The sequence below is a fragment of the Camelus bactrianus genome, chromosome 28 (assembly GCF_048773025.1).
Source record: "Camelus bactrianus isolate YW-2024 breed Bactrian camel chromosome 28, ASM4877302v1, whole genome shotgun sequence".
In the NCBI taxonomy this organism is placed as follows: domain Eukaryota; kingdom Metazoa; phylum Chordata; class Mammalia; order Artiodactyla; family Camelidae; genus Camelus; species Camelus bactrianus.
Genome location: NC_133566.1, coordinates 1,001,615 through 1,027,080, shown reverse-complemented (window position 1 = coordinate 1,027,080; position 25,466 = coordinate 1,001,615).

The following is a 25,466-nucleotide window of genomic DNA, read 5'->3' as shown; positions in this document are numbered from 1 at the left end:
AACTAGTATGTGTTCCCAACAAGCTAGGTGAATGACGGCTACCACACACACTTATCTCTCAGAATTGAGCATATGGAGAGATGTCCGTTCATCTAGCACAAATGGAACGAGTTGCAAGAGAAACATTTATTGTGGTATCTCAGTCTGTTTCCTAGTGCCTAGTTGATGTTCCTGCAGTTTTCACTGTAAAACAGAGTTGGAGGTAGAACATCCCCATATATATTTATGGACTGTAGTTTGCAACTGAAAAGAAACTTTGTGTTCCCATCAAGCTAAATGAAGGACAGAGTTCACACACACTTATCTCTGAGAACTGAGCATTTGGAGTGACGTTCTTTCATCTAGCACAAAGGGAAAGGTTTGCAGGAGAAACTTTTACTCTGGTTTCTCACCCTGTTTCCTAGTACCGGGTTGAAGTTCCTGCAATTTTCACTGTAAAACTGAGTTGGAGCTACTATATCCACGTATATATGTATGGTGTATAGTTTGCAACTGAAAAGAAAATTTGTGTTCCCAGCAAGTTACGTGAAATTTGGCTTCTCACACACATATCTCTTGAATTGAGCATGTGGAGAGACGTTCATTCATCTAGCACAAAGTGAACGGTTTGCAGGAGAAACTATTATTCTGGTTTCTCAGTCTGTTTCCTAGTGCCGGTTTGAAGTTACTGCAGTTTTCAGTGTAAAACCGAGTTGGAGCTAGTAACTACCCATATATATGTATGGAGTGTAGTTTGCAACTGAAAAGTAACTTTGTGTTCCCAACAAGCTATGTGAAGGACGGCTTTCACACACACTTATCTCTCGGAACTGAGCATGTGGAGAGAACTTCGTTCATCTAGCACAAAAGGAATATGTTGCAGGAGACACTTTTACTCTGGTTTCTCAGTCTTTTTCTTAGTACCGTTTTGAAGATCCTGCATTTTTCACTTTAAAACCGAGTTGGAGCTAGTACATCCCCGTATGTATTTATGGAGTGTAGTTTGCAACTGAAAAGAAACTTTGTGTTCCCAACAAGCTATGTGAAAGGCGGTTTTCAAACACACTTATCTCTGAGAACTGAGCATGTGGAGAGTCTTTCGTTCCTCTAGCACAAAGGGAAAGGTTTGCAGGTGAAACTTTTACTCTGGTTTCTCAGTCTGTTTCCTAGTGCCGGTTTGAAGTTACTGAAGTTTTCAGTTTAAAATCGACTAGGGGCTAGTACCTCCCAATATAAATGTATGGAGTGTAATTTGCAACTGAAAACAACTTTGTGTTCCCAACAATCTAGTTTTATGTCGGCTTCCACACACAATTATCTCTCAGATCTGAGCATGTGGAGAGTCGTTCGTTAATCTAGCACAAAGGGAACGGCTTGCAGGTGAAACTTTTACTGTGGTTTCTCAGCCTTTTTCACAGTACCGGTATGGAGATCCTACAGTTATCACATTAAAATCGATTTGGACCTAGTACCTCCCGATATAAATATATGGAGTGTAGTTTGCAACTGAGAACAAGCTTTGTGTTCCCAACAAGCTAGGTGAAATACGGCTTCCACAAACAATTATCTCTCAGAACTGAACATATGGAGAGACGTTCGTTCATCTAGCACAACGGGAACGGGTTGCAAGGGAAACATATAGTCTGGTTCCTCAGTCTGTTTCCTAGAGCCAAGTTGATGTTCCGGCAGTTTTCACTGTAAAACTGAGTTGGAGTTGTACCTCCAAATATATATTTATGGAGTGTTGTTTGCCACTGAAAAGAAAATTTGTATTCCTAACAAGCTATGTGAAGTTCGGGTTCACACACACTTTTCTCTAGAACTGAGCATGTGGAGAGACGTTCATTCATCTAGCACAAATGGAACGGGTTGCAGGAGAAACTTTAACTCTTGTTCCTCTGTCTGTTTCCTAGTGTTGAATTGATGTTCCTGTAGTTTTCACTGTAAAACTGAACTGAAGGTTGAACCTCCCCATATATATGTATGGATTGTAGCTTGCAAATGAACAGAAATTTTCTATTCCTAACAAGTTATGTGAACTTTGGTTTCACACAAACTTATCCCTAGAACTGAGCATGTGGAGAGAGCGATCATTCATCTACTACAAAGGGAACGGTTTGCAGGAGTAATTTTTACTCTGGATACTCAGACTGTTCTTAGTGCCTGTTTGATGTTCCTGCAGTTTTCACTGTAAAACCGAGTTGGATTTTTTACCTCCCCATATATATGTATGGAATTAAGTTTGCAAATGAAAAGAAATTTTGTGATCCCAGCAAACTACGTGAAAGACGGCTTTCACACACACTTATCTCTCAGAACTGAGCATGTGGAGAGACGTTCGTTCATCTAGCACAAAGGGAACGGTTTTCAGGAGAAACTATTACTCTTTTTTCTCTGTCTGTTTCCTAGTGCCGGTTTGAAGTTACTGCAGTTTTCAGTGTAAAACCGTGTTGGTGCTAGTAACTACCCATATATATGTATGGAGTGTCGTTTGCAACTGAAAAGTAATTTTGAGTTCCCAACAAGCTAGGTGAATGACGGCTTCCACACACACTTTTCTCTCAGAACTTAGCATGTGGAGGGTCGTTCGTTCCTCTAGCACAAATGGAACGGATATCAGGAGAAACTTTTACAATGGTTTCTCAGTCTATTTCCTAGTTCCTGTTTGAATTTCTTTCAGTTTTCACTGTAAAATCGTGTTGGAGCTTGTAATTCCCCGTATAAATATATGAAGTATAGTTTAAAACTGAAAAGAATTTTTGTGTTCCCTACAAGCAAGTTGAAAGTCGGCTGTCACACACACTTTTCTCTCAGAACTGAGCATATGGAGAGACGTTCGTTCATCTAGCACAAAGAGAACGGTTGGAAGAGAAAAATTTTGTGTGGTTTCTCAGTCTGATTCCTAGTGCCTAGTTGATGTTGCTGCAGTTTTCACTGTAAAACCGAGTTGGAGGTAGGACCTCCCCATATATATTTATGGACTGTATCTTGCAACTGAAAAGAATCTTTGTGTTGCCAAAAAGCTAAATGAAGGACGGATTTCACACACAATGAAATCTCATAACAGAGCATGTGGAGAGACATTCGTTCATCTAGCACAAAGTGAACTGTTTGCAGGAGAAAGTTTACTCTGGTTTCTCAGTCTGTTTCATAGTTTCAGTAAGAAGTTCCTCAAGTTTTCACTGTAGAAATGATTTGGAGGTAGTACATCCCCATATATAAGTATGAAGTGTAGCTTGCTACTGAAAAGAAACTTTGTGTTCCCAACAAACTAGGTGAAGGACGGCTTTCACACACACTTATCTCTCAGAACTGAGCATGTGGAGAGACGTTCGTTCATCTAGCAGAAAGGGAACGGGTTGCAAGAGACATTCAGTCTGGTTTCTCAGTCTCTTTCCTAGTGCCAAGTTGATGTTTTTGCAGTTTTCCTTGTAAACCCGAGTTGGAGCTATTACCTCCACATATATATGTATGGATTGCAGTTTGCAACTGAAAAGAAAATGTGTATTCCTAACAAGCAATGTGAAGTTCGGCTTCACACACACATATCTCTAGAACTGAGCATGTGGAGAGAAGTTCTTTCATCTAGCATTAATGGTACGGATTGCTGGAGAAGTTTTTACTCTGGAATCTCAGTCTGTTTCCTAGTGCCTGAATTATGTTCCTGCAGTTTTCACTGTAAAACCGATTTGGAGCTTGTACCTCCCCATATATATGTATGGAGTGTAGTTTGCCACTGAAAAAAATTTTTGTGTTCCCCACAAGGAAGTTGAAAGACGGCTTTCACAAACACTTATCTCTCAGAATTGAGCATATGGAGAGACGTTCATTCATCTAGCACAAAGAGAACGGGTTGCAAGAGAAACATTTAGTCTTGTTTCTCAGTCTGTTTCCTAGTGCCTAGTTGATGTTCCTGCAGTTTTCACTGTAAAACCGAGTTGGAGGTAGAACCTCCCCATATATATTTATGGACTGTAGTTTGCAACTGAAAAGAATCTTTGTGTTCCCATCAAGCTAAATGAAGGACAGAGTTCACACACACTTATCTCTTAGAACAGAGCATGTGGAGTGACGTTCTTTCATCTAGCACAAAGGGAAAGGTTTGCAGGAGAAACTTTTACTCTGGTTTCTCACCCTAATTCCTAGTACCGGGTTGAAGTTCCTGCAATTTTCACTGTAAAACCGAGTTCGTGCTACTACTTCCTCGTATATGTGTATGGTGTATAGTTTGCAACTGAAAAGAAAATTTGTGTTCCCAGCAAGTTACGTGAATTTTGGCTTCCCACACACTTATCTCTTGAATTGAGCATGTGGAGAGAAGTTCATTCATCTAGCACAAAATGAACGGTTTGCAGGAGAAACTATTACTCTGATTTCTCAGTCTGTTTCCTAGTGCCGGTTTGAAGTTTCTGCAGTTTTCAGTGTAAAACCGAGTTGGAGCTAGTAACTACCCATATATATGTATGGAGTGTAGTTTGCAACTGAAAAGAAACTTTGTGTTCCCAACAAGCTATGTGAAAGGCGGTTTTCAAACACACTTATCTCTGAGAACTGAGCATGTGGAGAGTCGTTCGTTCATCTAGCACAAAGGGAACGGTTTGCAGGAGAAACGTTTACACTGGTTTCTCACACTGTTTCCTAGTACATGGTTGAAGTTCCTGCAATTTTCACTGTAAAACCGAGTTGGAGCTACTACATCCCCGTAAATGTGTATGGTTTATAGGTTGCAACTGAAAAGAAAATTTGTGTTCCCAGCAAGTTAAGTGAAGTTTGGCTTCTCACACACTTATCTCTTGAATTGAGCATGTGGAGAGACGTTCATTCATCAAGCACAAAGTGAAAGGTTTGCAGGAGAAACTATTACTCTGGTTTCTCAGTCTGTTTCCTAGTGCCGGTTGGATGTTACTGCAGTTTTCAGTGTAAAATCGACTTGGAGCCAGTACTTCCCCATATATATAAATGGATTGTAGTTTGCAACTGAAAAGTAAATTTCTGTTCCCAACAAACTAGTTGAAGAACGGATTCCACACAAACATCTCTCTCAGAACTGAGCATGTGGAGAGAAGTTCGTTCATCTAGCACAAATGGTACGGATTGCTGGAGAAATTTTTACTCTGGATTCTGAAGCTGTTTCCTAGTGCTTGTATTTTGTTCCTGCAATTTTCACTTTAAAACCGATTTGGAGCTTCTACCTCCCCATATATATGTATGGAGTTTAGTTTGCAACTGAAAAGTAATTTTTTGTTCCCAACAAGTCATATGAAGGACGGCTTTCACACACACTGATCTCTGAGAACTGAGCATGTGGAGAGACGTTCGTTCATGTAACAAAGAGGGAAAGGGTTGCAGGAGAAACTTTTAGTCTTGTTTCCCAGTATGTTTCCTGGTGCCGGTTTGAAGATCCTGCAGTTTTCACTTTAAAACCGAGTTGGTGATAGTACATCCCCGAATATACTTATGGAGTGTAGTTTGCAACTGAAAAGAAACTTTGTGTTCCCAACAAGCTATGGGAAAGACGGTTTTCACACACACTTATCTCTCAGAACTGAGCATGTGGAGAGTCGTTCATTCATCTAGCACAAAGGGAACGGGTTGCAGGAGAAACTTTTACTCTGGTTTCTCAGTCTGTTTCCTAGTGCCGGTTTGAAGTTACTGAAGATTTCAGTTTAAAATCTACTTGGAGCTAGTACCTTCCAATATAAATGTATGGAGTGTAGTTTGCAACTGAAAACTAGTATGTGTTCCCAACAAGCTAGGTGAATGACGGCTACCACACACACTTATCTCTCAGAATTGAGCATATGGAGAGACGTCCGTTCATCTAGCACAAATAGAACGAGTTGCAAGAGAAACATTTATTGTGGTATCTCAGTCTGTTTCCTAGTGCCTAGTTGATGTTCCTGCAGTTTTCACTGTAAAACAGAGTTGGAGGTAGAACATCCCCATATATATTTATGGACTGTAGTTTGCAACTGAAAAGAAACTTTGTGTTCCCATCAAGCTAAATGAAGGACAGAGTTCACACACACTTATCTCTGAGAACTGAGCATTTGGAGTGACGTTCTTTCATCTAGCACAAAGGGAAAGGTTTGCAGGAGAAACTTTTACTCTGGTTTCTCACCCTGTTTCCTAGTACCGGGTTGAAGTTCCTGCAATTTTCACTGTAAAACCGAGTTGGAGCTACTATATCCCTGTATATATGTATGGTGTATAGTTTGCAAGTGAAAAGAAAATTTGTGTTCCCAGCAAGTTACGTGAAATTTGGCTTCTCACACACTTATCTCTTGAATTGAGCATGTGGAGAGACGTTCATTCATCTAGCACAAAGTGAACGGTTTGCAGGAGAAACTATTATTCTGGTTTCTCAGTCTGTTTCCTAGTGCCGGTTTGAAGTTACTGCAGTTTTCAGGGTAAAACCGAGTTGGAGCTAGTAACTACCCATATATATGTATGGAGTGTAGTTTGCAACTGAAAAGTAACTTTGTGTTCCCAACAAGCTATGTGAAGGACGGCTTTCACACACACTTATTTCTCAGAACTGAGCATGTGGAGAGAAGTTCGTTCATCTAGCACAAAAGGAATATGTTCCAGGAGACACTTTTACTCTGGTTTCTCAGTCTTTTTCTTAGTACCGTTTTGAAGATCCTGCATTTTTCACTTTAAAACCGAGTTGGAGCTAGTACATCCCCGTATGTATTTATGGAGTGTAGTTTGCAACTGAAAAGAAACTTTGTGTTCCCAACAAGCTATGTGAAAGGCGGTTTTCAAACACACTTATCTCTGAGAACTGAGCATGTGGAGAGTCGTTCGTTCATCTAGCACAAAATGAACGGTTTGCAGGTGAAACTTTTACTCTGATTTCTCAGTCAGTTTCCTAGTGCCGGTTTGAAGTTTCTGCAGTTTTCAGTGTAAAACCGAGTTGGAGCTAGTAACTACCCATATATATGTATGGAGTGTAGTTTGCAACTGAAAAGAAACTTTGTGTTCCCAACAAGCTATGTGAAAGGCGGTTTTCAAACACACTTATCTCTGAGAACTGAGCATGTGGAGAGTCGTTCGTTCATCTAGCACAAAGGGAACGGTTTGCAGGAGAAACGTTTACACTGGTTTCTCACACTGTTTCCTAGTACATGGTTGAAGTTCCTGCAATTTTCACTGTAAAATCGAGTTGGAGCTACTACATCCCCGTAAATGTGTATGGTTTATAGGTTGCAACTGAAAAGAAAATTTGTGTTCCCAGCAAGTTAAGTGAAGTTTGGCTTCTCACACACTTATCTCTTGAATTGAGCATGTGGAGAGACGTTCATTCATCAAGCACAAAGTGAAAGGTTTGCAGGAGAAACTATTACTCTGGTTTCTCAGTCTGTTTCCTAGTGCCGGTTGGATGTTACTGCAGTTTTCAGTGTAAAATCGACTTGGAGCCAGTACTTCCCCATATATATAAATGGATTGTAGTTTGCAACTGAAAAGTAAATTTCTGTTCCCAACAAACTAGTTGAAGAACGGATTCCACACAAACATCTCTCTCAGAACTGAGCATGTGGAGAGAAGTTCGTTCATCTAGCACAAATGGTACGGATTGCTGGAGAAATTTTTACTCTGGATTCTGAGGCTGTTTCCTAGTGCTTGTATTTTGTTCCTGCAATTTTCACTTTAAAACCGATTTGGAGCTTCTACCTCCCCATATATATGTATGGAGTTTAGTTTGCAACTGAAAAGTAATTTTTTGTTCCCAACAAGTCATATGAAGGACGGCTTTCACACACACTGATCTCTGAGAACTGAGCATGTGGAGAGACGTTCGTTCATGTAACAAAGAGGGAAAGGGTTGCAGGAGAAACTTTTAGTCTTGTTTCCCAGTATGTTTCCTGGTGCCGGTTTGAAGATCCTGCAGTTTTCAATTTAAAACCGAGTTGGTGATAGTACATCCCCGTATATATTTATGGAGTGTAGTTGGCAACTGAAAAGAAACTTTGTGTTCCCAACAAGCTATGTGAAAGACGGTTTTCACACACACTTATCTCTCAGAACTGAGCATGTGGAGAGTCGTTCATTCATCTAGCACAAAGGGAACGGGTTGCAGGAGAAACATGTTTTCTGGTTTCTCAGTCTCTTTCCTAGTGCCAAGTTGATGTTTTTGCATTTTCCACTGTAAACCCGAGTTGAAGCTATTACATACTCATATATATGTATGGAGTGTACTTTGCAACTGAAAAGTAATTTTGTATTCCTAACAAGTTATGTGAACTTCGGGTTCACACACACTTATCCCTAGAACTGAGCATGTGGAGAGACGTTCATTCATCTAGTACAAAGGGAAAGGTTTACAGGAGTAATTTTTACTCTGGATACTCAGACTGTTCTTAGTGCCTGTTTGATGTTCCAGCAGTTTTCACTGTAAAACAGATTTGGATTTTTTACCTCCCCATATATATGTATGGAATTAATTTGCAACTGAAAAGAAATTTTGTGATCCCAGCAAAATACGTGAAGGACGGCTTTCACACACACTTATCTCTCAGAACTGAGCATGTGGAGAGACGTTCGTTCATCTAGCACAAAGGGAACGGTTTGCAGGAGAAACTAATACCTTTTTCTCAGTCTGTTTCCTAGTGCCAGTTTGAAGTTACTGCAGTTTTCAGTGTAAAACCGTGTTGGAGCTATTAACTACCCGTATATATGTATGGAGTGTAGTTTGCAACTGAAGAGTAATTTAGTGTTCCCAACAAGCTATGTGAAGGAAAGCTTTCACACACACTTATCTCTCAGAACTGAGCATATGGAGAGACGTTCTTTCATCTAGCACAAAAGGAATATGTTGCAGGGGACACTTTTACTCTGGTTTCTCAGTCTGTTTCATAGTGTCGGTAAGAATTTCCTCCAGTTTTCACTGTAGAATTGTTTTGGAGGTAGTACATCCCCATATATATGTATGAAGTGTAGTTTGCTACTGAAAAGAAACTTTGTGTTCCCAACAAACTAGGTGAAGGACGGCTTTCACTCACACTTATCTCTCAGAAATGAGCATGTGGAGAGACGTTCATTCATCTATCACAAAGGGAACGGTTTGCAAGAGAAACAATTTGTCTGGTTTCTCAGTCTCTTTCCTAGTGCCAAGTTAATGATTTTGCAGTTTTCCTTGTAAATCCGTGTTGGAGATATTACCTCCAAATATATATGAATGGATTGTAGTTTGCAACTGAAAAGATAATGTGTATTCCTAACAAGCAAGGTGAAGTTCGGGTTCACACACAATTATCTCTAGAACTGATCATGTGGAAAGAAGTTCATTCATTTAGCACAAATGGTACGGATTGCTGGAGAAATTTTTACTCTGGATTCTGAGGCTGTTTCCTAGTGCTTGTATTTTGTTCCTGCAATTTTCACTTTAAAACCGATTTGGAGCTTCTACCTCCCCATATATATGTATGGAGTTTAGTTTGCAACTGAAAAGTAATTTTTTGTTCCCAACAAGTCATATGAAGGACGGCTTTCACACACACTGATCTCTGAGAACTGAGCATGTGGAGAGACGTTCGTTCATGTAACAAAGAGGGAAAGGGTTGCAGGAGAAACTTTTAGTCTTGTTTCCCAGTATGTTTCCTGGTGCCGGTTTGAAGATCCTGCAGTTTTCACTTTAAAACCGAGTTGGTGATAGTACATCCCCGTATATATTTATGGAGTGTAGTTTGCAACTGAAAAGAAACTTTGTGTTCCCAACAAGCTATGTGAAAGACGGTTTTCACACACACTTATCTCTCAGAACTGAGCATGTGGAGAGTCGTTCATTCATCTAGCACAAAGGGAAAGGGTTGCAGGAGAAACTTTTACTCTGGTTTCTCAGTCTGTTTCCTAGTGCCGGTTTGAAGTTACTGAAGATTTCAGTTTAAAATCTACTTGGAGCTAGTACCTTCCAATATAAATGTATGGAGTGTAGTTTGCAACTGAAAACTAGTATGTGTTCCCAACAAGCTAGGTGAATGACGGCTACCACACACACTTATCTCTCAGAATTGAGCATATGGAGAGATGTCCGTTCATCTAGCACAAATGGAACGAGTTGCAAGAGAAACATTTATTGTGGTATCTCAGTCTGTTTCCTAGTGCCTAGTTGATGTTCCTGCAGTTTTCACTGTAAAACAGAGTTGGAGGTAGAACATCCCCATATATATTTATGGACTGTAGTTTGCAACTGAAAAGAAACTTTGTGTTCCCATCAAGCTAAATGAAGGACAGAGTTCACACACACTTATCTCTGAGAACTGAGCATTTGGAGTGACGTTCTTTCATCTAGCACAAAGGGAAAGGTTTGCAGGAGAAACTTTTACTCTGGTTTCTCACCCTGTTTCCTAGTACCGGGTTGAAGTTCCTGCAATTTTCACTGTAAAACCGAGTTGGAGCTACAATATCCCTGTATATATGTATGGTGTATAGTTTGCAACTGAAAAGAAAATTTGTGTTCCCAGCAAGTTACGTGAAATTTGGCTTCTCACACACTTATCTCTTGAAATGAGCATGTGGAGAGACGTTCATTCATCTAGCACAAAGTGAACGGTTTGCAGGAGAAACTATTATTCTGGTTTCTCAGTCTGTTTCCTAGTGCCGGTTTGAAGTTACTGCAGTTTTCAGGGTAAAACCGAGTTGGAGCTAGTAACTACCCATATATATGTATGGAGTGTAGTTTGCAACTGAAAAGTAACTTTGTGTTCCCAACAAGCTATGTGAAGGACGGCTTTCACACACACTTATCTCTCAGAACTGAGCATGTGGAGAGAAGTTCGTTCATCTAGCACAAAAGGAATATGTTGCAGGAGACACTTTTACTCTGGTTTCTCAGTCTTTTTCTTAGTACCGTTTTGAAGATCCTGCATTTTTCACTTTAAAACCGAGTTGGAGCTAGTACATCCCCGTATGTATTTATGGAGTGTAGTTTGCAACTGAAAAGAAACTTTGTGTTCCCAACAAGCTATGTGAAAGACGGTTTTCACACACACTTATCTCTCAGAACTGAGCATGTGGAGAGTCGTTCATTCATCTAGCACAAAGGGAACGGGTTGCAGGAGAAACTTTTACTCTGGTTTCTCAGTCTGTTTCCTAGTGCCGGTTTGAAGTTACTGAAGATTTCAGTTTAAAATCTACTTGGAGCTAGTACCTTCCAATATAAATGTATGGAGTGTAGTTTGCAACTGAAAACTAGTATGTGTTCCCAACAATCTAGGTGAATGACGGCTACCACACACACTTATCTCTCAGAATTGAGCTTATGGAGAGATGTCCGTTCATCTAGCACAAATGGAACGAGTTGCAAAAGAAACATTTATTGTGGTATCTCAGTCTGTTTCCTAGTGCCTAGTTGATGTTCCTGCAGTTTTCACTGTAAAACAGAGTTGGAGGTAGAACATCCCCATATATATTTATGGACTGTAGTTTGCAACTGAAAAGAAACTTTGTGTTCCCATCAAGCTAAATGAAGGACAGAGTTCACACACACTTATCTCTGAGAACTGAGCATTTGGAGTGACGTTCTTTCATCTAGCACAAAGGGAAAGGTTTGCAGGAGAAACTTTTACTCTGGTTTCTCACCCTGTTTCCTAGTACCGGGTTGAAGTTCCTGCAATTTTCACTGTAAAACCGAGTTGGAGCTACTATATCCCCGTATATATGTATGGTGTATAGTTTGCAACTGAAAAGAAAATTTGTGTTCCCAGCAAGTTACGTGAAATTTGGCTTCTCACACACTTATCTCTTGAATTGAGCATGTGGAGAGACGTTCATTCATCTAGCACAAAGTGAACGGTTTGCAGGAGAAACTATTATTCTGGTTTCTCAGTCTGTTTCCTAGTGCCGGTTTGAAGTTACTGCAGTTTTCAGTTTAAAATCGACTAGGGGCTAGTACCTCCCAATATAAATGTATGGAGTGTAATTTGCAACTGAAAACAACTTTGTGTTCCCAACAATCTAGTTTTATGTCGGCTTCCACACACAATTATCTCTCAGATCTGAGCATGTGGAGAGTCGTTCGTTCATCTAGCACAAAAGGAACGGTTTGCAGGTGAAACTTTTACTCTGGTTTCTCAGCCTTTTTCACAGTACCGGTATGGAGATCCTACAGTTATCACATTAAAATCGATTTGGACCTAGTACCTCCCGATATAAATATATGGAGTGTAGTTTGCAACTGAGAACAAGCTTTGTGTTCCCAACAAGCTAGGTGAAATACGGCTTCCACACACACTTATCTCTCAGAACTGAACATATGGAGAGACGTTCGTTCATCTAGCACAACGGGAACGGGTTGCAAGGGAAACATATAGTCTGGTTCCTCAGTCTGTTTCCTAGAGCCAAGTTGATGTTCCGGCAGTTTTCACTGTAAAACTGAGTTGGAGTTGTACCTCCAAATATATATTTATGGAGTGTTGTTTGCCACTGAAAAGAAAATTTGTATTCCTAACAAGCTATGTGAAGTTCAGGTTCACACACACTTTTCTCTAGAACTGAGCATGTGGAGAGACGTTCATTCATCTAGCACAAATGGAACGGGTTGCAGGAGAAACTTTAACTCTTGTTCCTCTGTCTGTTTCCTAGTGTCGAATTGATGTTCCTGTAGTTTTCACTGTAAAACTGAACTGAATGTTGAACCTCCCCATATATATGTATGGAGTGTAGCTTGCAAATGAACAGAAATTTTCTATTCCTAACAAGTTATGTGAACTTCGGTTTCACACACACTTATCCCTAGAACTGAGCATGTGGAGAGAGCGATCATTCATCTACTACAAAGGGAACGGTTTGCAGGAGTAATTTTTACTCTGGATACTCAGACTGTTCTTAGTGCCTGTTTGATGTTCCTGCAGTTTTCACTGTAAAACCGAGTTGGATTTTTTACCTCCCCATATATATGTATGGAATTAAGTTTGCAAATGAAAAGAAATTTTGTGATCCCAGCAAACTACGTGAAAGACGGCTTTCACACACACTTATCTCTCAGAACTGAGCATGTGGAGAGACGTTCGTTCATCTAGCACAAAGGGAACGGTTTTCAGGAGAAACTATTACTCTTTTTTCTCTGTCTGTTTCCTAGTGCCGGTTTGAAGTTACTGCAGTTTTCAGTGTAAAACCGTGTTGGTGCTAGTAACTACCCATATATATGTATGGAGTGTCGTTTGCAACTGAAAAGTAATTTTGAGTTCCCAACAAGCTAGGTGAATGACGGCTTCCACACACACTTTTCTCTCAGAACTTAGCATGTGGAGGGTCGTTCGTTCCTCTAGCACAAATGGAACGGATATCAGGAGAAACTTTTACAATGGTTTCTCAGTCTATTTCCTAGTTCCTGTTTGAATTTCTTTCAGTTTTCACTGTAAAATCGTGTTGGAGCTTGTAATTCCCCGTATAAATATATGAAGTATAGTTTGAAACTGAAAAGAATTTTTGTGTTCCCTACAAGCAAGTTGAAAGTCGGCTTTCACACACACTTATCTCTCAGAACTGAGCATATGGAGAGACGTTCGTTCATCTAGCACAAAGAGAACGGTTTGAAGAGAAAAATTTTGTGTGGTTTCTCAGTCTGATTCCTAGTGCCTAGTTGATGTTGCTGCAGTTTTCACTGTAAAACCGAGTTGGAGGTAGGACCTCCCCATATATATTTATGGACTGTATCTTGCAACTGAAAAGAATCTTTGTGTTGCCAAAAAGCTAAATGAAGGACGGATTTCACACACAATGAAATCTCATAACAGAACATGTGGAGAGACATTCGTTCATCTAGCACAAATTGAAATGTTTGCAGGAGAAAGTTTACTCTGGTTTCTCAGTCTGTTTCATAGTTTCATTAAGAAGTTCCTCAAGTTTTCACTGTAGAAATGATTTGGAGGTAGTACATCCCCATATATAAGTATGAAGTGTAGCTTGCTACTTAAAAGAAACTTTGTGTTCCCAACAAACTAGGTGAAGGACGGCTTTCACACACAGTTATCTCTCAGAACTGAGCATGTGGAGAGACGTTCATTCATCTAGCAGAAAGGGAACGGGTTGCAAGAGACATTCAGTCTGGTTTCTCAGTCTCTTTCCTAGTGCCAAGTTGATGTTTTTGCAGTTTTCCTTGTAAACCCGAGTTGGAGCTATTACCTCCACATATATATGTATGGATTGCAGTTTGCAACTGAAAAGAAAATGTGTATTCCTAACAAGCAATGTGAAGTTCGGCTTCACACACACTTATCTCTAGAACTGAGCATGTGGAGAGAAGTTCTTTCATCTAGCACTAATGGTACGGATTGCTGGAGAAATTTTTACTCTGGAATCTCAGTCTGTTTCCTAGTGCCTGAATTATGTTCCTGCAGTTTTCACTGTAAAACCGATTTGGAGCTTGTACCTCCCCATATATATGTATGGAGTGTAGTTTGCCACTGAAAAAAATTTTTGTGTTCCCCACAAGGAAGTTGAAAGACGGCTTTCACAAACACTTATCTCTCAGAATTGAGCATATGGAGAGACGTTCATTCATCTAGCACAAAGAGAACGGGTTGCAAGAGAAACATTTAGTCTTGATTCTCAGTCTGTTTCCTAGTGCCTAGTTGATGTTCCTGAAGTTTTCACTGTAAAACCGAGTTGGAGGTAGAACCTCCCCATATATATTTATGGACTGTAGTTTGCAACTGAAAAGAATCTTTGTGTTCCCAACAAGCTAAATGAAGGACTTAGTTCACACTCACTTATCTCTTAGAACAGAGCATGTGGAGTGACGTTCTTTCATCTAGCACAAAGGGAAAGGTTTGCAGGAGAAACTTTTACTTTGGTTTCTCACCCTAATTCCTAGTACCGGGTTGAAGTTCCTGCAATTTTCACTGTAAAACCGAGTTGGAGCTAGTAACTACCCATATATATGTATGGAGTGTAGTTTGCAACTGAAAAGAAACTTTGTGTTCCCAACAAGCTATGTGAAAGGCGGTTTTCAAACACACTTATCTCTGAGAACTGAGCATGTGGAGAGTCGTTCGTTCATCTAGCACAAAGGGAACGGTTTGCAGGAGAAACGTTTACACTGGTTTCTCACACTGTTTCCTAGTACATGGTTGAAGTTCCTGCAATTTTCACTGTAAAACCGAGTTGGAGCTACTACATCCCCGTAAATGTGTATGGTTTATAGGTTGCAACTGAAAAGAAAATTTGTGTTCCCAGCAAGTTAAGTGAAGTTTGGCTTCTCACACACTTATCTCTTGAATTGAGCATGTGGAGAGACGTTCATTCATCAAGCACAAAGTGAAAGGTTTGCAGGAGAAACTATTACTCTGGTTTCTCAGTCTGTTTCCTAGTGCCGGTTGGATGTTACTGCAGTTTTCAGTGTAAAATCGACTTGGAGCCAGTACTTCCCCATATATATAAATGGATTGTAGTTTGCAACTGAAAAGTAAATTTCTGTTCCCAACAAACTAGTTGAAGGACGGATTCCACACAAACATCTCTCTCAGAACTGAGCATGTGGAGAGAAGTTCGTTCATCTAGCACAAATGGTACGGATTGCTGGAGAAATTTTTACTCTGGATTCTGAGGCTGTTTCCTAGTGCTTGTATTTTGTTCCTGCAATTTTCACTTTAAAACCGATTTGGAGCTTCTACCTCCCCATATATATGTATGGAGTTTAGTTTGCAACTGAAAAGTAATTTTTTGTTCCCAACAAGTCATATGAAGGACGGCTTTCACACACACTGATCTCTGAGAACTGAGCATGTGGAGAGACGTTCGTTCATGTAACAAAGAGGGAAAGGGTTGCAGGAGAAACTTTTAGTCTTGTTTCCCAGTATGTTTCCTGGTGCCGGTTTGAAGATCCTGCAGTTTTCACTTTAAAACCGAGTTGGTGATAGTACATCCCCGTATATATTTATGGAGTGTAGTTTGCAGCTGAAAAGAAACTATGTGTTTCCAACAAGCTATGGGAAAGACGGTTTTCACACACACTTATCTCTCAGAACTGAGCATGTGGAGAGTCGTTCATTCATCTAGCACAAAGGGAACGGGTTGCAGGAGAAACTTTTACTCTGGTTTCTCAGTCTGTTTCCTAGTGCCGGTTTGAAGTTACTGAAGATTTCAGTTTAAAATCTACTTGGAGCTAGTACCTTCCAATATAAATGTATGGAGTGTAGTTTGCAACTGAAAACTAGTATGTGTTCCCAACAAGCTAGGTGAATGACGGCTACCACACACACTTATCTCTCAGAATTGAGCATATGGAGAGACGTCCGTTCATCTAGCACAAATGGAATGAGTTGCAAGAGAAACATTTATTGTGGTATCTCAGTCTGTTTCCTAGTGCCTAGTTGATGTTCCTGCAGTTTTCACTGTAAAACAGAGTTGGAGGTAGAACATCCCCATATATATTTATGGACTGTAGTTTGCAACTGAAAAGAAACTTTGTGTTCCCATCAAGCTAAATGAAGGACAGAGTTCACACACACTTATCTCTGAGAACTGAGCATTTGGAGTGACGTTCTTTCATCTAGCACAAAGGGAAAGGTTTGCAGGAGAAACTTTTACTCTGGTTTCTCACACTGTTTCCTAGTACCGGGTTGAAGTTCCTGCAATTTTCACTGTAAAACCGAGTTGGAGCTACTATATCCCTGTATATATGTATGGTGTATAGTTTGCAACTGAAAAGAAAATTTGTGTTCCCAGCAAGTTACGTGAAATTTGGCTTCTCACACACTTATCTCTTGAATTGAGCATTTGGAGAGACGTTCATTCATCAAGCACAAAGTGAAAGGTTTGCAGGAGAAACTATTACTCTGGTTTCTCAGTCTGTTTCCTAGTGCCGGTTGGATGTTACTGCAGTTTTCAGTGTAAAATCGACTTGGAGCCAGTACTTCCCCATATATATAAATGGATTGTAGTTTGCAACTGAAAAGTAAATTTCTGTTCCCAACAAACTAGTTGAAGGACGGATTCCACACAAACATCTCTCTCAGAACTGAGCATGTGGAGAGAAGTTCGTTCATCTAGCACAAATGGTACGGATTGCTGGAGAAATTTTTACTCTGGATTCTGAGGCTGTTTCCTAGTGCTTGTATGTTGTTCCTGCAATTTTCACTTTAAAACCGATTTGGAGCTTCTACCTCCCCATATATATGTATGGAGTTTAGTTTGCAACTGAAAAGTAATTTTTTGTTCCCAACAAGTCATATGAAGGACGGCTTTCACACACACTGATCTCTGAGAACTGAGCATGTGGAGAGACGTTCGTTCATGTAACAAAGAGGGAAAGGGTTGCAGGAGAAACTTTTAGTCTTGTTTCCCAGTATGTTTCCTGGTGCCGGTTTGAAGATCCTGCAGTTTTCACTTTAAAACCGAGTTGGTGATAGTACATCCCCGTATATATTTATGGAGTGTAGTTTGCAGCTGAAAAGAAACTTTGTGTTCCCAACAAGCTATGTGAAAGACGGTTTTCACACACACTTATCTCTCAGAACTGAGCATGTGGAGAGTCGTTCATTCATCTAGCACAAAGGGAACGGGTTGCAGGAGAAACTTTTACTCTGGTTTCTCAGTCTGTTTCCTAGTGCCGGTTTGAAGTTACTGAAGATTTCAGTTTAAAATCTACTTGGAGCTAGTACCTTCCAATATAAATGTATGGAGTGTAGTTTGCAACTGAAAACTAGTATGTGTTCCCAACAAGCTAGGTGAATGACGGCTACCACACACACTTATCTCTCAGAATTGAGCATATGGAGAGACGTCCGTTCATCTAGCACAAATAGAACGAGTTGCAAGAGAAACATTTATTGTGGTATCTCAGTCTGTTTCCTAGTGCCTAGTTGATGTTCCTGCAGTTTTCACTGTAAAACAGAGTTGGAGGTAGAACATCCCCATATATATTTATGGACTGTAGTTTGCAACTGAAAAGAAACTTTGTGTTCCCATCAAGCTAAATGAAGGACAGAGTTCACACACACTTATCTCTGAGAACTGAGCATTTGGAGTGACGTTCTTTCATCTAGCACAAAGGGAAAGGTTTGCAGGAGAAACTTTTACTCTGGTTTCTCAGTCTGTTTCCTAGTGCCGGTTTGAAGTTACTGAAGTTTTCAGTTTAAAATCGACTAGGGGCTAGTACCTCCCAATATAAATGTATGGAGTGTAATTTGCAACTGAAAACAACTTTGTGTTCCCAACAGTCTAGTTTTATGTCGGCTTCCACACACAATTATCTCTCAGATCTGAGCATGTGGAGAGTCGTTCGTTCATCTAGCACAAAGGGAACGGTTTGCAGGTGAAACTTTTACTCTGGTTTCTCAGCCTTTTTCACAGTACCGGTATGGAGATCCTACAGTTATCACATTAAAATCGATTTGGACCTAGTACCTCCCGTTATAAATATATGGAGTGTAGTTTGCAACTGAGAACAAGCTTTGTGTTCCCAACAAGCTAGGTGAAATACGGCTTCCACAAACAATTATCTCTCAGAACTGAACATATGGAGAGACGTTCGTTCATCTAGCACAACGGGAACGGGTTGCAAGGGAAACATATAGTCTGGTTCCTCAGTCTGTTTCCTAGAGCCAAGTTGATGTTCCGGCAGTTTTCACTGTAAAACCGAGTTGGAGGTAGAACCTCCCCATATATATTTATGGACTGTAGTTTGCAACTGAAAAGAATCTTTGTGTTCCCAACAAGCTAAATGAAGGACTTAGTTCACACTCACTTATCTCTTAGAACAGAGCATGTGGAGTGACGTTCTTTCATCTAGCACAAAGGGAAAGGTTTGCAGGAGAAACTTTTACTCTGGTTTCTCACCCTAATTCCTAGTACCGGGTTGAAGTTCCTGCAATTTTCACTGTAAAACCGAGTTCGTGCTACTACTTCCTCGTATATGTGTATGGTGTATAGTTTGCAACTGAAAAGAAAATTTGTGTTCCCAGCAAGTTACGTGAATTTTGGCTTCCCACACACTTATCTCTTGAATTGAGCATGTGGAGAGAAGTTCATTCATCTAGCACAAAATGAACGGTTTGCAGGAGAAACTATTACTCTGATTTCTCAGTCTGTTTCCTAGTGCCGGTTTGAAGTTTCTGCAGTTTTCAGTGTAAAACCGAGTTGGAGCTAGTAACTACCCATATATATGTATGGAGTGTAGTTTGCAACTGAAAAGAAACTTTGTGTTCCCAACAAGCTATGTGAAAGGCGGTTTTCAAACACACTTATCTCTGAGAACTGAGCATGTGGAGAGTCGTTCGTTCATCTAGCACAAAGGGAACGGTTTGCAGGAGAAACGTTTACACTGGTTTCTCACACTGTTTCCTAGTACATGGTTGAAGTTCCTGCAATTTTCACTGTAAAACCGAGTTGGAGCTACTACATCCCCGTAAATGTGTATGGTTTATAGGTTGCAACTGAAAAGAAAATTTGTGTTCCCAGCAAGTTAAGTGAAGTTTGGCTTCTCACACACTTATCTCTTGAATTGAGCATGTGGAGAGACGTTCATTCATCAAGCACAAAGTGAAAGGTTTGCAGGAGAAACTATTACTCTGGTTTCTCAGTCTGTTTCCTAGTGCCGGTTGGATGTTACTGCAGTTTTCAGTGTAAAATCGACTTGGAGCCAGTACTTCCCCATATATATAAATGGATTGTAGTTTGCAACTGAAAAGTAAATTTCTGTTCCCAACAAACTAGTTGAAGGACGGATTCCACACAAACATCTCTCTCAGAACTGAGCATGTGGAGAGAAGTTCGTTCATCTAGCACAAATGGTACGGATTGCTGGAGAAATTTTTACTCTGGATTCTGAGGCTGTTTCCTAGTGCTTGTATTTTGTTCCTGCAATTTTCACTTTAAAACCGATTTGGAGCTTCTACCTCCCCATATATATGTATGGAGTTTAGTTTGCAACTGAAAAGTAATTTTTTGTTCCCAACAAGTCATATGAAGGACGGCTTTCACACACACTGATCTCTGAGAACTGAGCATGTGGAGAGACGTTCGTTCATGTAACAAAGAGGGAAAGGGTTGCAGGAGAAACTTTTAGTCTTGTTTCCCAGTATGTTTCCTGGTGCCGGTTTGAAGATCCTGCAGTTTTCACTTTAAAACCGAGTTGGTGATAGTACATCCCCGTATATATTTATGGAGTGTAGTTTGCAGCTGAAAAGAAACTTTGTGTTCCCAACAAGCTATGTGAAAGACGGTTTTCACACACACTTATCTCTCAGAACTGAGCATGTGGAGAGTCGTTCATTCATCTAGCACAAAGGGAACGGGTTGCAGGAGAAACTTTTACTCTGGTTTCTCAGTCTGTTTCCTAGTGCCGGTTTGAAGTTACTGAAGATTTCAGTTTAAAATCTACTTGGAGCTAGTACCTTCCAATATAAATGTATGGAGTGTAGTTTGCAACTGAAAACTAGTATGTGTTCCCAACAAGCTAGGTGAATGACGGCTACCACACACACTTATCTCTCAGAATTGAGCATATGGAGAGACGTCCGTTCATCTAGCACAAATAGAACGAGTTGCAAGAGAAACATTTATTGTGGTATCTCAGTCTGTTTCCTAGTGCCTAGTTGATGTTCCTGCAGTTTTCACTGTAAAACAGAGTTGGAGGTAGAACATCCCCATATATATTTATGGACTGTAGTTTGCAACTGAAAAGAAACTTTGTGTTCCCATCAAGCTAAATGAAGGACAGAGTTCACACACACTTATCTCTGAGAACTGAGCATTTGGAGTGACGTTCTTTCATCTAGCACAAAGGGAAAGGTTTGCAGGAGAAACTTTTACTCTGGTTTCTCACCCTGTTTCCTAGTACCGGGTTGAAGTTCCTGCAATTTTCACTGTAAAACCGAGTTGGAGCTACTATATCCCCGTATATATGTATGGTGTATAGTTTGCAACTGAAAAGAAAATTTGTGTTCCCAGCAAGTTACGTGAAATTTGGCTTCTCACACACTTATCTCTTGAATTGAGCATGTGGAGAGACGTTCATTCATCTAGCACAAAGTGAACGGTTTGCAGGAGAAACTATTATTCTGGTTTCTCAGTCTGTTTCCTAGTGCCGGTTTGAAGTTACTGCAGTTTTCAGTGTAAAACCGAGTTGGAGCTAGTAACTACCCATATATATGTATGGAGTGTAGTTTGCAACTGAAAAGTAACTTTGTGTTCCCAACAAGCTATGTGAAGGACGGCTTTCACACACACTTATCTCTCAGAACTGAGCATGTGGAGAGAAGTTCGTTCATCTAGCACAAAAGGAATATGTTGCAGGAGACACTTTTACTCTGGTTTCTCAGTCTTTTTCTTAGTACCGTTTTGAAGATCCTGCATTTTTCACTTTAAAACCGAGTTGGAGCTAGTACATCCCCGTATGTATTTATGGAGTGTAGTTTGCAACTGAAAAGAAACTTTGTGTTCCCAACAAGCTATGTGAAAGGCGGTTTTCAAACACACTTATCTCTGAGAACTGAGCATGTGGAGAGTCTTTCGTTCATCTAGCACAAAGGGAAAGGTTTGCAGGTGAAACTTTTACTCTGGTTTCTCAGTCTGTTTCCTAGTGCCGGTTTGAAGTTACTGAAGTTTTCAGTTTAAAATCGACTAGGGGCTAGTACCTCCCAATATAAATGTATGGAGTGTAATTTGCAACTGAAAACAACTTTGTGTTCCCAACAATCTAGTTTTATGTCGGCTTCCACACACAATTATCTCTCAGATCTGAGCATGTGGAGAGTCGTTCGTTCATCTAGCACAAAGGGAACGGTTTGCAGGTGAAACTTTTACTGTGGTTTCTCAGCCTTTTTCACAGTACCGGTATGGAGATCCTACAGTTATCACATTAAAATCGATTTGGACCTAGTACCTCCCGATATAAATATATGGAGTGTAGTTTGCAACTGAGAACAAGCTTTGTGTTCCCAACAAGCTAGGTGAAATACGGCTTCCACACACACTTATCTCTCAGAACTGAACATATGGAGAGACGTTCGTTCATCTAGCACAACGGGAACGGGTTGCAAGGGAAACATATAGTCTGGTTCCTCAGTCTGTTTCCTAGAGCCAAGTTGATGTTCCGGCAGTTTTCACTGTAAAACCGAGTTGGAGGTAGAACCTCCCCATATATATTTATGGACTGTAGTTTGCAACTGAAAAGAATCTTTGTGTTCCCAACAAGCTAAATGAAGGACTTAGTTCACACTCACTTATCTCTTAGAACAGAGCATGTGGAGTGACGTTCTTTCATCTAGCACAAAGGGAAAGGTTTGCAGGAGAAACTTTTACTCTGGTTTCTCACCCTAATTCCTAGTACCGGGTTGAAGTTCCTGCAATTTTCACTGTAAAACCGAGTTCGTGCTACTACTTCCTCGTATATGTGTATGGTGTATAGTTTGCAACTGAAAAGAAAATTTGTGTTCCCAGCAAGTTACGTGAATTTTGGCTTCCCACACACTTATCTCTTGAATTGAGCATGTGGAGAGAAGTTCATTCATCTAGCACAAAATGAACGGTTTGCAGGAGAAACTATTACTCTGATTTCTCAGTCTGTTTCCTAGTGCCGGTTTGAAGTTTCTGCAGTTTTCAGTGTAAAACCGAGTTGGAGCTAGTAACTACCCATATATATGTATGGAGTGTAGTTTGCAACTGAAAAGAAACTTTGTGTTCCCAACAAGCTATGTGAAAGGCGGTTTTCAAACACACTTATCTCTGAGAACTGAGCATGTGGAGAGTCGTTCGTTCATCTAGCACAAAGGGAACGGTTTGCAGGAGAAACGTTTACACTGGTTTCTCACACTGTTTCCTAGTACATGGTTGAAGTTCCTGCAATTTTCACTGTAAAACCGAGTTGGAGCTACTACATCCCCGTAAATGTGTATGGTTTATAGGTTGCAACTGAAAAGAAAATTTGTGTTCCCAGCAAGTTAAGTGAAGTTTGGCTTCTCACACACTTATCTCTTGAATTGAGCATGTGGAGAGACGTTCATTCATCAAGCACAAAGTGAAAGGTTTGCAGGAGAAACTATTACTCTGGTTTCTCAGTCTGTTTCCTAGTGCCGGTTGGATGTTACTGCAGTTTTCAGTGTAAAATCGACTTGGAGCCAGTACTTCCCCATATATATAAATGGATTGTAGTTTGCAACTGAAAAGTAAATTTCTGTTCCCAACAAACTAGTTGAAGGACGGATTCCACACAAACATCTCTCTCAGAACTGAGCATGTGGAGAGAAGTTCGTTCATCTAGCACAAATGGTACGGATTGCTGGAGAAATTTTTACTCTGGATTCTGAGGCTGTTTCCTAGTGCTTGTATTTTGTTCCTGCAATTTTCACTTTAAAACCGATTTGGAGCTTCTACCTCCCCATATATATGTATGGAGTTTAGTTTGCAACTGAAAAGTAATTTTTTGTTCCCAACAAGTCATATGAAGGACGGCTTTCACACACACTGATCTCTGAGAACTGAGCATGTGGAGAGACGTTCGTTCATGTAACAAAGAGGGAAAGGGTTGCAGGAGAAACTTTTAGTCTTGTTTCCCAGTATGTTTCCTGGTGCCGGTTTGAAGATCCTGCAGTTTTCACTTTAAAAGCGAGTTGGTGATAGTACATACCCGTATATATTTATGGAGTGTAGTTTGCAACTGAAAAGAAACTTTGTGTTCCCAACAAGCTATGTGAAAGACGGTTTTCACACACCCTTATCTTTCAGAACTGAGCTTGTGGAGAAACGTTTGTTCATCTAGCACAAAGGGAAATGTTTGCAGGAGAAAGTATGACTCCTTATTCTCAGTCTGTTTCCTAGTGCCGGTTTGAAGTTACTGCAGATTTCAGTGTAAAATCGAGTTGGAGCTAGTAACAACCCATATAATTGTATGTAGTGTAGTTTGCAGCTGAAACGAAACTATGTGTTCCCAACAAGCATTGTGAAGGACGGCTTTCACACACACTTATCTCTCAGAACTGAGCATGTGGAGAGTCGTTCATTCATCTAGCACAAAGGGAACGGGTTGCAGGAGAAACTTTTACTCTGGTTTCTCAGTCTGTTTCCTAGTGCCGGTTTGAAGTTACTGAAGATTTCAGTTTAAAATCTACTTGGAGCTAGTACCTTCCAATATAAATGTATGGAGTGTAGTTTGCAACTGAAAACTAGTATGTGTTCCCAACAAGCTAGGTGAATGACGGCTACCACACACACTTATCTCTCAGAATTGAGCATATGGAGAGACGTCCGTTCATCTAGCACAAATAGAACGAGTTGCAAGAGAAACATTTATTGTGGTATCTCAGTCTGTTTCCTAGTGCCTAGTTGATGTTCCTGCAGTTTTCACTGTAAAACAGAGTTGGAGGTAGAACATCCCCATATATATTTATGGACTGTAGTTTGCAACTGAAAAGAAACTTTGTGTTCCCATCAAGCTAAATGAAGGACAGAGTTCACACACACTTATCTCTGAGAACTGAGCATTTGGAGTGACGTTCTTTCATCTAGCACAAAGGGAAAGGTTTGCAGGAGAAACTTTTACTCTGGTTTCTCACCCTGTTTCCTAGTACCGGGTTGAAGTTCCTGCAATTTTCACTGTAAAACCGAGTTGGAGCTACTATATCCCCGTATATATGTATGGTGTATAGTTTGCAACTGAAAAGAAAATTTGTGTTCCCAGCAAGTTACGTGAAATTTGGCTTCTCACACACTTATCTCTTGAATTGAGCATGTGGAGAGACGTTCATTCATCTAGCACAAAGTGAACGGTTTGCAGGAGAAACTATTATTCTGGTTTCTCAGTCTGTTTCCTAGTGCCGGTTTGAAGTTACTGCAGTTTTCAGGGTAAAACCGAGTTGGAGCTAGTAACTACCCATATATATGTATGGAGTGTAGTTTGCAACTGAAAAGTAACTTTGTGTTCCCAACAAGCTATGTGAAGGACGGCTTTCACACACACTTATCTCTCAGAACTGAGCATGTGGAGAGAAGTTCGTTCATCTAGCACAAAAGGAATATGTTGCAGGAGACACTTTTACTCTGGTTTCTCAGTCTTTTTCTTAGTACCGTTTTGAAGATCCTGCATTTTTCACTTTAAAACCGAGTTGGAGCTAGTACATCCCCGTATGTATTTATGGAGTGTAGTTTGCAACTGAAAAGAAACTTTGTGTTCCCAACAAGCTATGTGAAAGGCGGTTTTCAAACACACTTATCTCTGAGAACTGAGCATGTGGAGAGTCTTTCGTTCATCTAGCACAAAGGGAAAGGTTTGCAGGTGAAACTTTTACTCTGGTTTCTCAGTCTGTTTCCTAGTGCCGGTTTGAAGTTACTGAAGTTTTCAGTTTAAAATCGACTAGGGGCTAGTACCTCCCAATATAAATGTATGGAATGTAATTTGCAACTGAAAACAACTTTGTGTTCCCAACAATCTAGTTTTATGTCGGCTTCCACACACAATTATCTCTCAGATCTGAGCATGTGGAGAGTCGTTCGTTCATCTAGCACAAAGGGAACGGTTTGCAGGTGAAACTTTTACTCTGGTTTCT